At 37.6% G+C, this 13,021-nt stretch overlaps 1 protein-coding gene and 1 pseudogene across 1 annotated transcript in view; both read right to left on the reverse strand.

Moving 5' to 3' along the window:
- The window catches only part of GABRA3 (gamma-aminobutyric acid type A receptor subunit alpha3), a 243,903-nt gene that overhangs the window by 56,246 nt on the left and 174,636 nt on the right, over window positions 1-13,021 (reverse strand). The window lies entirely within an intron of this gene.
- Window positions 9,026-9,126, reverse strand: LOC116279165 (U6 spliceosomal RNA; annotated as a pseudogene).

Raw genomic sequence — 13,021 nt, forward strand, 5'->3', positions numbered from 1 at the left:
AAAGGAAGAAAACAACCTCAGAAAGACAGTACAAGATGGCAGAGAACAAAGACCCTGCACTCACCTTCCCTCACAGGCACACCAAAGCCATGACTATTTGCAGAACAACCATAGATGAAAAAGACCAGAACCTCCCAGAAAAGATCTTCTACAACTAAAGATATAAAGAAGGAACCACAACTAGCCAGGTAAGAGAGGCAAATTCATGATATAGTCAGGACCCGCACCCCCTGGTGGGCAACCTGAAAACAGGAGGCTAATTAGAATTGCACAGGTTCTCCCCAAGGAGAGAGGAGTCTTAACCCCATGTCGGGTTCTGTAGCCTGTGGGTCCTGCACTGGGAAGATGAGCCCCCAGGGCATTTGGCTTTAAAGGCCAGTGGGGCTTACTTTAGGGAGAGCTAGACAGCTGTAGGAAATAGAGATCCCACTCTTGAAAAGCACAAACAAAATCCCACAGACACCATGACCCAGGGAAGAAGCAGTAATTTGAAAGAAGCCTGGGTCAGAACCACCTGCTCATCTTGTAGAGTCTCCCAGAGAGGAAGTGGATCACAGCAGCTCACACTGGGGACATAGACATAAGTGCTGGAAAGGACATTGTGGGATCCTCTATCTAGCTTTTTAACCTCAGGACCCAGCCTCACCCTGGCCAAACAGCTTATAGGCAGAAGCGCTGAGATGCCTCAGACCAAGTAACTAACTGGGTGTGGACACAGCCCCACCAACAGACAGGCTGCCTTAAGACCCTTGAGCCCAAAGCTGCTCCTGGACATGGTTCTGCCATCCAGAAGGCCCAGGATGTGGCCCCACACACCAGTGTGCAGGCACTAGACCTGAAGCCCCATGGCCCTCCATCCAAAGACCCCGGGACCCAGCTCCACGCACCAGTGTGCAAGCACCAGCCCTAGAATCCCCTGGACCCCAGCCCCAGCCTCTAGTGAGCCTGTTGTAGCATTGGGACCAATCTCATGGATCAGGAAACAAAAACAATTAACAAAATGTCAATAAATACATATGAATAATTACTTTAAATGTAAATGGACTAAGTGCTCCAACAAAAAGACAGAGTGGCTGAATGGATACAAAAATAAGACCCACATATATGCTACCCAGAAGAGAATCACTTCAGTTCTAAAGACCCCCACATAGACTGAAGTGATGGAAAAAAGTATTCCATGCAAATGGAAATCAAAAGAAAGCCAGGGTAGAAATATTTATATCAGACAAAATAAACTTTAATAAAGACTAATATAAGAGACAATACTGTATATTATCACATATATGTAGAATCTAAAAAAATAAAACAAACTAGTGAATATAATAAAAAAGAAAGTAACAGACAACATATATAGAGAAAAAACTAGTACCTACCAGTGGGGAGAGGGAAGGGGAAGGGAAAAGATAGGGTTCAGGGATTAAGAGGTATAACCTACTATGTATAAAATAAATAAACTATAAGAATATACTGTACAACACAGGGAATATAGCCAATATTTTATAATAACTATAAATGGAGTATAACCTTTGAAAACTGGAAATCACTTGTACATCTGAGACACATAATATTGTGTCTCAACTATGCCTCTATTTAAATAAAAAAAAAACACCTCTTCAGCAACCTAAATGTCCATCAACAGGTGACTGGATAAAGAAGTTGTGGAATATTTATACAATAGAATACTACTCAGCCATAGAAAAGAATAAAATAATGCCATTTGCAGCAACATGGATGCTCCTAGAGAATGTCATTCTAAGTGAAGTGAGCCAGGAAGAGAAATAAAAATACCATATGATATCACTTATATGTGGAATCTAAAATAAATGAGATAAATGAACCTATTAACAAAACAGAAAGAGACTCACAAAGATAAAAAACAAACTTACGGTAACTAGGGACTAAAGGGGGTTGGAAGGGATAAATTGGGATTTCAAGGTTAGCAGATACACACTAATATATATAAAATAGACAGACAACAAGGATCTACTGTACATCACAGGGAACTATATTCAATATCTTGTAATAACGTATAATGGAAAAGAATGTGAAAAGGAGTATATCTATATATATATATATCTATATATAGATATCACTATGCTGCACACCAGAATTAAAATAATATTGTAAATTAACTACAGTTCAGTAAAAAAAAAAAAAAAAAGATACTTGTTCAGGAGTGGCTAAAGTGCCAGGTAGGCTATTTCTATAATCATGGAGTATATGGCAGGATCTGAGATTTATGGTGAAAAAGAAAAGACAGTAAAACCATTAATAGTCATTATCAGTAGAGGATGAGTCATTTGAAATATACCACTACCAAACCCCCAAACCAAGCAGTACATTAGTCATAAGAATGTCAATTTTCTGCAGGCTTCTCATTAAATCCTCAAGTTACAGGCAAAAGGCTTCAGTACCCTGGAAGCCCTTGCGCTTCCTAATTGGAAGACCACTACTTTTACCACTGCATTTATCCTCTGTAGGGAGCACATCTAAGTTTTAACTTCAGATATGTAACTTAATCTTCATTTTCTGACATTCACACTTTTCCCCAATGTAGCCATCTACAAATACTTGCGATTTCACCAAAAAGAGCTCTCATGCTTTTGTGTCTTTGTACAGATTGTTGTTGTTGTTGTTGTTGTTGTTGTTGTTTTGTCCTGCCAGGAATGCCCTTTCCTCTTTACATGTGCAAAAAATTTCCTCTAAGTCCATATAATACCTCAAATAATACTTGTTCCATGATACTCTGTATGTGCCCTACAGGCATAGTATGTTCTCTAGCTCCCAGAAATCCCAGAGCACTTTGTACAAATAGCTTACTCCTTAACACTGCTGATAAAACTTTTGGCTCAAGATGGAGCCACTCCTGCCTGGGATGCCACATCAAAAAACAGAAATTTAGATAATTTTCATGTCCCTATAAGTGTTCTATTTGATCTTTTTGATATCACAGTATATCCAGTCAGCCAATCCCCAAATGCCAAGCCCACTGTGGGCCATCTTACCCTAAACAAGGTTAACTATGTGGCTCCAACCAATAAGATATTTTCTATTTTCCTCTTTCTCATTTATTCTTTATCCTACAAAAAGTTTCCTGCCTTCCACTCTATTTTGTGGTTTTCCAAAAGAAGACTATTCACCTCATGAAGTGAAATCATTTGTATCACCTAATTTCTTTTCTTTAATCATTTTTTAACAGCACACAAGATTATCAGTCTGTTTATGTGTCTGTCTTCTGCACAGGACTGTGAACAAATTAAGAGAAGTGTCTCTACATATTACTGTAATCCCATCCATATCATGGTGGCTGCTACATAGCAGATAGTCAATAAATGCTTCTTGATTTAATAAATATTTCTGCAAGATAGGTAGAACAGGTATTTTCAGCCGTATTTCCCAAAGGAAGAAACTAAGACCCAAGGAGCAGAAATGCTTTGTCCATGGTTGCACTGCTGATCTGGGCCAGAGTTAAGACTCACACTCAGAGCTTCTAAATCCTACTCTAAAGTTCATTTCACTACAACATACAGTCCTCACTCTGTCTGAGGGTAGTGAAACTGAGCAGGACCCTGTGTGGGCCCTCCTGGATGCAAATCCTTTCTCTGTCCCCCATTGCTTGTTTGTAGGAAACAGGCTTCATTCAGCCTCCTTGACCTTCCCTGAGTTCCAGAGGGCAGATTCAAACAGTTATAATCAGGGATGTGAGGGAACACAGAAACAAAGAGGGAGCCCTCAAGAAACAATGCTGCAGCAATTAAAGCAGGGTCCTGGTTCCTCCTTGAAGACTATGCATAGCAATATCTTTGAGTTCTTCTACAGGAACTAAGGCCCCCACCCAGGTGGAGGATGGTAACTTCAGACTGAGCACAAGATTCCTGGAGCACCGCCCTACTACCTTACCACAAACCAATCAGAAGAAAGCCACACACACTGCATTTAACCCTCTCCCCATATTTTGCTTATAAAAACTTCTCTCCAAAAACCATCAGGCAGTTTGGGTTTTTTGAGTATGAGCCACCCATTCTCCTTGTTTGGCCCTGCAATAAATCTTTCTCTGCTCCAAACTCCAACAAACATTTTGATTTGTTTGGTCTCACTGTGCATAGTGCACACAAACTTTGATAACAGTATCATCTAAAATAGTTGGGTCCTTTGGCACTAGAGGGACCCTTCTGGTAATCTGTAAATCCTCCTTGTGTTAGAATGATCTTTTTAACAGAATCTGCCTGGAGATCAACTTCTTGCCTTTGGGAATAAAGGAAATTCTTGTTATTTCAAGGCCCCGATTCCCTCTTGCAGCTGACAAAAATGTAACAAATGTGAGAAGACCTCTTGGGAATATATTTTTCTTTTCCAGCTCAAATGCTAGTTCTCCAGTGATGCTCTCCCACATCTCGGCCCTTTGCCTCCAAGTCGTAATGAAACCTACATTTTTTAGCTTTTATCAGTTAATTGTTGGCTTTTTGTGAAACTTCCATTATGCCTTCTAGTACAGTAAATTATGTGTCCTATCTTTCCTGCTAAGATGTGAGCTCTTGGAGGGTAGGGATTGATATAACCACACAGAGCACAGAGCATAATTTGTGATTAACTGGAGACTTGTACTATTACTTGCTTCTTACCTCATTTTAAGCTTTCTCAGAGTCCAAAATGAGCCACTCTATCTCTTCTGTGCTCTTACTTCCGTTCATTAGAGTGAGACACACCAAATGTGGTTCTGTGAGTCAGTTGCTAGTTTAATGAATAAGAAACTATGGGTGGAAACCCCTAGAGGAAAAGCCATTACAAAAAAGGACTGTGTGAAGCAAACCTATCAGTGCTTGGCTGATTTGATTACACTAAGTCCTATACAACTAACAATGTGACCCAAATGCCTTCCCTGGTTCCTCACCATTGCAGAGGCAGTCTCTGTAATGAAAACTCAAATGCAAGCTATTTGCATCTAAAGGAAGAAGAGAAGAATTTTGCTATTAACATTTGCATGTGTTTTGGTGGGAAGTCCAGGAATCACACACAATTTATCTTGCAAATAATTTGTCTCTGGAACATCCCAAGTACATGAGCAAAACTGACCCAATCATACAATCAAACAAAAAAGGAAGGCATATAGGTCTGAATACGACAACAAGCCTCTCTTAATTGGTTCAAAAAATACCACTTTATTTTTAATGATGCAACATAGAAAAATGAGTGCCTATTTTCTTTAATTTTTAGCTAAACATAGGACACTATTAGTTTGTGGCCTAATATATAGAAGACATTTAGTTTTACAAAATCCCATTGTGTCAAAGTTCTGGGTTACATACCTGCATTTCCAACTGCAGCTTGTCATGTCCACCTCAAACTCATTATGCTTAAAGCTGATATCCCCTGCATCCCTTTCTAAGAGGGAGTAGTTAGATGTAGTGGGTAAAAACAGTTTGTTGTAACATGAGTGACGGGATTCTGTACTGGCTCTGCCACTTATTAATGGTGTGATTTGGGTCCTATTGCAACTTCAGTTTAGTAATTATAAAAGTGGGGATATTAACACAAAATCCTCCACAAAATTGACATGTGCTAGGACATATGTTAAGCAATTCACATGGCTTATCACATTTACTCCCCATATGGACCAAGAATATTGCCTGCCATTCTAGTAAATAACAAATGATTCCCACCACACAGCCTTCAGCTGCTACAGCCACCCTTGTTGTTGCAACCTGAGGGGAATTCAGAGTAGAGAAGAACAGGATACTGGCCCTAGAGAGTTAAGATTTGTATCAAAGGAATGATTTCAATGAGCCCAGAATCTTCCCTCTTCCCATACATAGAAAAGCACTAAAATCATTAACTTGAGATGTCTGTTTTTTTCTGATTAGCAGTAATCTTTTAATGTTCAACTACATGTTTTGTTTCTGTTTCTTTTTTCAGCAAAAACTCCTATATATCCTGGCTCATCTCTCACCTCTTTGGAACAGTTCCTCAGAACTATCTGAGAGGCTGTTTCCAGGATATAGATAGTCCTCAATAATGTCCTTGAATAAAACATAATTATCAACTTTTAGATTGTGCATTTTTTTTTATTCAACACCCTCAACAGCTTTAAGAGGTAGCTGGTGTTGTATTTCACCTCATTTTATAGAGGGAAGGACCAGAACTAGTCTTACTGCACAATCTACCTTCTTAATCTGTCATGTTTGAACTATTATACATTATTGGGTTCAGCAACTTGTGTTAACATAAATGATCTGAGCAAATTGTTCACTTTTAAAAAAATCAATCACGCTACCCCATAACTACAAGATAAATACATTCTGTATGAATTCCAGACTATTATCCCTCATCTATCATGCAGAAATTTTTCCAAATAGGTGTGCTATATTTCCCACTACCCCTATATATCACTGCCATTTTCCAAATGTTCATTTACTCCTCTACATTCAATGGGAATGTTAACCTTTAGATTATCATTTTTCCCAACCCTTAGTACTACCATTACCCTCAGGATCTTCTTTACTTACAGGAAGTACTCATACAACATCCTTACCACCATTAACTTCCAATCAGGCACCAAATACCAACAATGCTACCTTTTGAACATATGGATATATCCTTCTTAGAAACCTTAGTTAGTGTAAAAAGCAGTAGCTTGAACTCAGACATGTATTTGCCTAATAACTGTATCATCTTGGGTAAGTCATTTTTATTTTTTAAGCTTCACTCTCTAGATCAGCTCAATAAGGATATAATGCCTATATTGAATAGTTTTGTGAAGATTAGAGATGTTTTATATAAAGCATCTGGTACATGGTAGGTGTTAAATATATAGTAGTTGTTATTAATATTATTATTGGAATTTTATAGTTCATATAACTAGCACCTCACCTTTATCTTGCCTTCTTCCAATCTACCTTCCACACTGTTCCCAGAGTGATCTATGTAAAATGCAAACTGTTTGTATCATTCTCTTGGAAGAAACTCTTTACTGCATCCCTATCATTGTTATGCCAACATAGCTCATAAGCACCCTTCCCCACCACAGGCCAGTTCCCTGCCCTTTACTCCATGGTCCTGAAACCAAGCAGGACCCTATTGGACCCTCCAGGGTACAAAAGCCCCTCCTTGTCCCCTGTTTCTTGTTTGTAGTAAAAGGCTTCAGCTTCCTAGACCTTCCCTAAGTTCCAAAAGGCAGATTCGAACAGTTGCTAATCACAGGAGGGGAATGCAGAAACAAAGGAGGAGCAGTTAAGAAATGATAGTGCAACTTATTATCTATTTTATATATAGTAGTTACTATTTGCAAATCTCAAACTCCCAATTTATGCCTTCCCACCCCCTTTCCCCCCCAGTAACCCTAAGTTTTGTTTACTATATCTGGGAGATAACTTTCTACTGTTTAGCACTTGGAAGTATATCCAATATCTTGTAATAACCTACAATGAAAAAATATGAAAAGGAATATATGTATGTATATGTATGACTGAAACATTATGCTGCACACCTGAAGTTTGACACAACATTGTAAACTGACTATATTTCAATTTTAAAAAATGATAGTGCAGCTGTTAAAGCACAATCCTGGTTCCTCCTCAAGGGATATGCATGACAATATCTTTGAGTTTTCTGCAGGAATTAACACACCCCCTCCCCCAGCCCCAGATGAAGGATGGTAAGTTCAGGCTAAGCACAAGAGTCCTGGAGCACCACTCTGTTACCTCACCACCAACCAATCAAAAGAAAGTCACATACTCTGCAGCCCTCACACCAAATTTTGCCTTTAAAAGCTTCTCCTGAAAATCACTGGGGAGTTTTTCCGAGCACAAGCTACTCATTCTCCTTGCTTGGCCCTACAATAAAACTTTCTCTGCTCCAAACTCCCACGTTTCAGATTGGCCTCACTATGCATCAGGCACACAAACTTGAGTTCAATGACAGTCCAGTCACACTGAACATTTTAGTTTATTTAATGTGTCACCAGTACCTCCCCAGCTCATTTCTCTGGCCTTCATACGTGCTATACTCTCTCTCTCTGGAACATTTCTACCCTATATTATATTCTAACTTCTACACATCTTTTAAGTCTCAGTTTAAACGTGATTTCCTCTGGAATTCATTGTGGATATTTGTCATAGACTCAATTCATTGTTCCTGCTACTTGCTCCTATAGCACTCTGTGCTTCCCTGAAAATAGCACTTCTTATCTACATTTTCATCATGGTTTAATTGTTTTCCCCTCTAGAATGTAGTTATATGAGGGCAGAGACTACATCTATTTTTGCCTATTGCTTTATTCCTAGTGCCTAGAATATTGCTTGGGTCTCAATATGCCCTCAATAAATATTTTTGGAAGAATAAGCAAATGAAATCTCTAACAAGAGACTTGAATTTTCTGATGCATGATGTGAATTCATAAATACCTGCCTTTGTGCACGCTATTTTCTCTGCCTGGCATACCCTTCTATATCTCACCCTGTCCCTCATCCGTTTAATAAGATACCTGTATTTCCTTTAAGATTCAACATACAGGATAAGCATCATCTCCTTTTTACAACTTTCCTGGATGTCTCTACTTGCTTTTTAGATGTTTTTTACCCTGTAATTCCATCACATTTTGCACCTCCCTTTATTTAAGGGCTCATATTATTGTCAGCTAACTGTGCATATGTCTTCCAGACTGTATGGTCATTAGGAGCATGATCTATCGCTTCTCAGCCTTTTGGCTAACATAAAGTATATTAAGAGTACGAGCTGTGTCTTATTTATCTCTGTAGCTCAGCGCATATCCCAAAGCCTTAAACGTAACAGCATTCATAAAGGTGGTGAATGAATGATTCAAGTAAGTGAGATAAAATCTAGCTAAATTCAGTAAGTACTTTTCCCTTTTACTCAAATAATCAGTGGAACTTTTGTATTGTATTATATATTATGCAACATTTATATATAATAAATATAAATAATATAAAAATGAACATATTTACCCATATCTTCATTAAGAAATAAGATAGCATTAATAGAAATGAAATTCCCTATATATTAGTATCTGGAAAATGGAAAATACTTCACAAATGTGTATATCATCTTGAGATGGACTCTGTTCATCTTTTCTGTATTGTTCCAATTTTAGTATGTGTGCTGCTGAAGCAAACAGCAGATAATGGGCTTTAGCCTGTATTTTTATGGTTGTCCTGAAGTCCCAAGATGAAGCAAGGGAAGGCTTTATTCTAAACTGCCCTAGTTACATAGCAATGCAATCCTTGGTCAGATTTTTCTAAGAAGCTGTCCTTCTGTAATTTTCCCATGGAATACAAACAGATACAACTTCCGAGAGTCAAAATGATGATAGGAATGCTGTAGAGTGACACTTGCTGAAAAATTCTAAGTGTTCTTTAGATCTTATCCAATTTGTGCTTTTCATGTGTCTGCAAGACAGACAGCAGCTACATTATTATCAAAATGAGAAAGCACATAGTTTTTGTCCTGTAAAAGGTCACTAGATGAATAAATTGTGGGGTGATTAATAGAGCCAAGCTTTTATCTTAAGTCTTAAACTTACGTTTCCCTCTAGATCCACTTTCCTGAGTTCAAGGTGAAGCATTGACTGTGAAAGGGAACCAATAGCTTCATCATGCTTCTGAACTTCTGTATCTCTTCTGTTCTGAACTTGAGAATAAGCACAAGGACATTCTACATAGGCTCTTATCATATCAAACTCCACTTTCTTGTCCAGTTCAGACTAGAATGAAGGACCCAATGGTCATCTCCCCATTCATCCAACTCAATTTTCATGTGACTAATCTTTTAGTCTGTTTCTGCCCTTCTCAATCCGCATACTCTCTTCATATTTCAACATTCCCATCCTTCCATCTCCTTTCTTTTCTCTTTTCTATCCCTCTTCAAAAAGTCAAACTTATCCTGTATTCTCTTTTTTGTCTTTTTTTAAACATTTTTTAATTGATTTATAATCATTTTACAATGTTGTGTCAAGTTCCAGTGTAGAGCACAATTTTTCAGTTATATATGAACATATATATATTCATTGTCACATTTTTTTTCTCTGTGAGCTACCATAAAATCTTGTATTTATTTCCCTGTGCTATACAGTATAATCTTGTTTATCTATTCTACAATTTTGAAATCCCAGTCTATCCCTTCCCACCCCCGCCCCCTTGGCAACCACAAGTTTATATTCTATGTCTATGAGTCTGTTCCTGTTTTATATTTATGCTTTGTTTTGTTTGTTTGTTTGTTTGTTTGTTTAGATTCCACATATAAGCGATCTCATATGGTATTTTTCTTTCTCTTTCTGGCTTACTTCACGTAGAATGACATTCTCCAGGGACATCCATGTTGCTGCAAATGGCGTTATGTTGTCAGTTTTTATGGCTGAGTAGTATTCCATTGTATAAATATACCACTTCTTCTTTAATCCAGTCATCTGTTGATGGACATTTAGGCTGTTTCCATGTCCATATTTCAACATTCCCATCCTTCCATCTCCTTTCTTTTCTCTTTTCTACCCCTCTTCAAAAACTCAAACTTATTCTGTATTCACTTTTCTTTTTATAATTCTGTTTCTCCACTATCCTGTTCTTCTCATTCTGTACTATTCTCAGTTTTTCTGTGTTCATTTCCTTTTCTGTCCATCACTCTTTCTTCCCGCTAGTTCCTCTTACATTTTCTTACTGCTTTTTAGCCTTCCACATGTCATCATCATCATTTCATCCTTCCAACCACCTCATTCTATACAACTTCTCTTCTGCTTATATCTACATAATTCCATTCTTTCCACAATTGTGTACACTCTCATCTCCTCTTCAAACTCTTCTCTTTTATGCACTATATTACAAGTATATCTCTCTTCTATCTATTCCTCTATTATGCTCTAGTCTCTTCAAATTCTCCTTCATACATATAACCTCCTCCCCACCTCTTTCTCAGCATTTATATCTTAACATCATGTCCTTTCATGGAATGTGAGAAGAGGTATCCCTCTTTCTTTACAAGTAAAACTTTCAGTGTAGTTTTGATACCATCCCCTGACCATTTACCACCTAAGAGATCTTAGAAAATGTTGTTACCCACTCTGTGTGCCAGATTCTGCATCTGTAAAGTAGGAATAATAGTATCTATCTCATAAAGTTGTTAATAAAGATTACATAAGTAGAGTGATTAGAAAAGTGCCTAGCACATTGTAAGTACTATATTGATGTAAGTGTTATACTTATTATGCTATTATTGGTGTTATTATTATCGATCACTCATCTTTTTGAAACCCTTTGCTCCTTTGACATATTTGTCAAAATGAGTTAGATTAATATACAGTAACAATCCTAAAATCTCAGTGTCCTAAAACAATGAAGGTTTCTCATTCACACTATTTGTCTATCTCAGGTTGTGGGGAGGGATGCTCTCTTCTATGTCATCTTTAATAAGGGACACAGAATGACAGAGCCAAGACCACCTGGCATAATGCTAGTCACTGTAGCCAGGTAGAGGAACATGGAAAATCATGTACTGGCTTTTCAAAGTTTCCAATCTTCACTCAGAAATCACACATGTTATTTCCACTTACATCTGGTTAATCAAAGCAAGTCATTTGTCCATACCTAAATTCAAGGCTCTATGAAAGTGAAATACTACCACACACTCAGAGGGAAGTGAACTGGAAATATTGGAAGTAGTAGTACTGACTACCATGCTTAGCTTTCAATATACTGCACACTAGTGGTTCTATTAATACCTTCCTTGCTTTTCATTCTTGGTCTCCTTCATAGGTCCCTCTCTCTCCTCTTCTGCCTTAATGATAATGATTGGATCTTGGCATGATTTTCTTCTCACTCAACATACTTTTGTGAAATAATCACATCTATTCGCATGGTTGTCCCACCATACTGACAATACCAAATTTTATATCTCTTGTTTCTGTCTCTCTCTTGATCTTACAACTTGTATATCCAACTGTTATTAGACTTCTGTCCTTGGATAATCTACAATCTTCTTAAATTTATCTTGCCCAAAATTAACCTTGCAGATTTATTGTATCTAAATTTTTCCTAAATCTTATATGATCTACCCCAGTTCATAACACCATCAACCACTCATTTTACTTGGGTATCTTCTACCTTGACTTTGGCTGTCTTTACTGTTTCCTCAGTGTTATCTCCCTTTCTCCATCTTAATCTATTTCTCTGAATTCACCACTCTTCATCTATATTATTTAAGCTATCTCCTAACCAGCTTCCCTGTTTGCAGTCTTGTTCCCTTCAAATGCATTAATTACATGGTAACTAGGGTGCTATATGTATATAAACTGACCACGTCATTCTCTTGCTTGTAATATACCATTCAAATTCCTGCAGCTGCTCACTTGGTTTTCTCTGCCTGGGATATCCTTCCTCTGTTCCCTTTACTTTCCACTTACAATTTTCTTGACTACATTCTACTTATCTAATAATATAAAAATGAATGCCAGTACTAATAATCAGGAACTTACATGTTGTCTCCTTCAGGGACTCTTTGCCCAACTTGACCCAAAAGAATAAATTAGATGACTCTTTTCTATCCTTTCATAATTACCCATAACTTTTTAATTTCAGTTAATTTTTTGTGATTATCTATTAGCCTTTCTCTCCTATGATAGTTTGACTGTCTTAAGGCAAAGACTATATCTGATTAATGTTTGCATACCCAGAACCTAGTCTGGAGCCACATATGTATTAGGAAGTCAAAACATGTTTGGTGAATAAAGAAATAAATGAATGAATAACACTAATCTTTATTCCACCCACAGTTTCTCTCCCTCCTGTATCCCTTCCCTTACTTCTCTATGTCTTCTTTCTTCCCACCTTCTGCATACTTTTCTCTAATTTCTCTTGTTTCTTTTAGGATATCCTAACATCTAGCCTTTTTATTTTACTTCATCTTCTCTTTATCATCTCTACTTTTCTACTCTTTTTCTCCCTTCTCATAGTCTTGCTTTCTTCTACCCTCTTCTCCTTGATCAACTGACGTGTGTGTATCTGTGTGTGTGTGTGTGTGT

This window comes from Vicugna pacos, chromosome X, assembly GCF_048564905.1.
Source record: "Vicugna pacos chromosome X, VicPac4, whole genome shotgun sequence".
In the NCBI taxonomy this organism is placed as follows: domain Eukaryota; kingdom Metazoa; phylum Chordata; class Mammalia; order Artiodactyla; family Camelidae; genus Vicugna; species Vicugna pacos.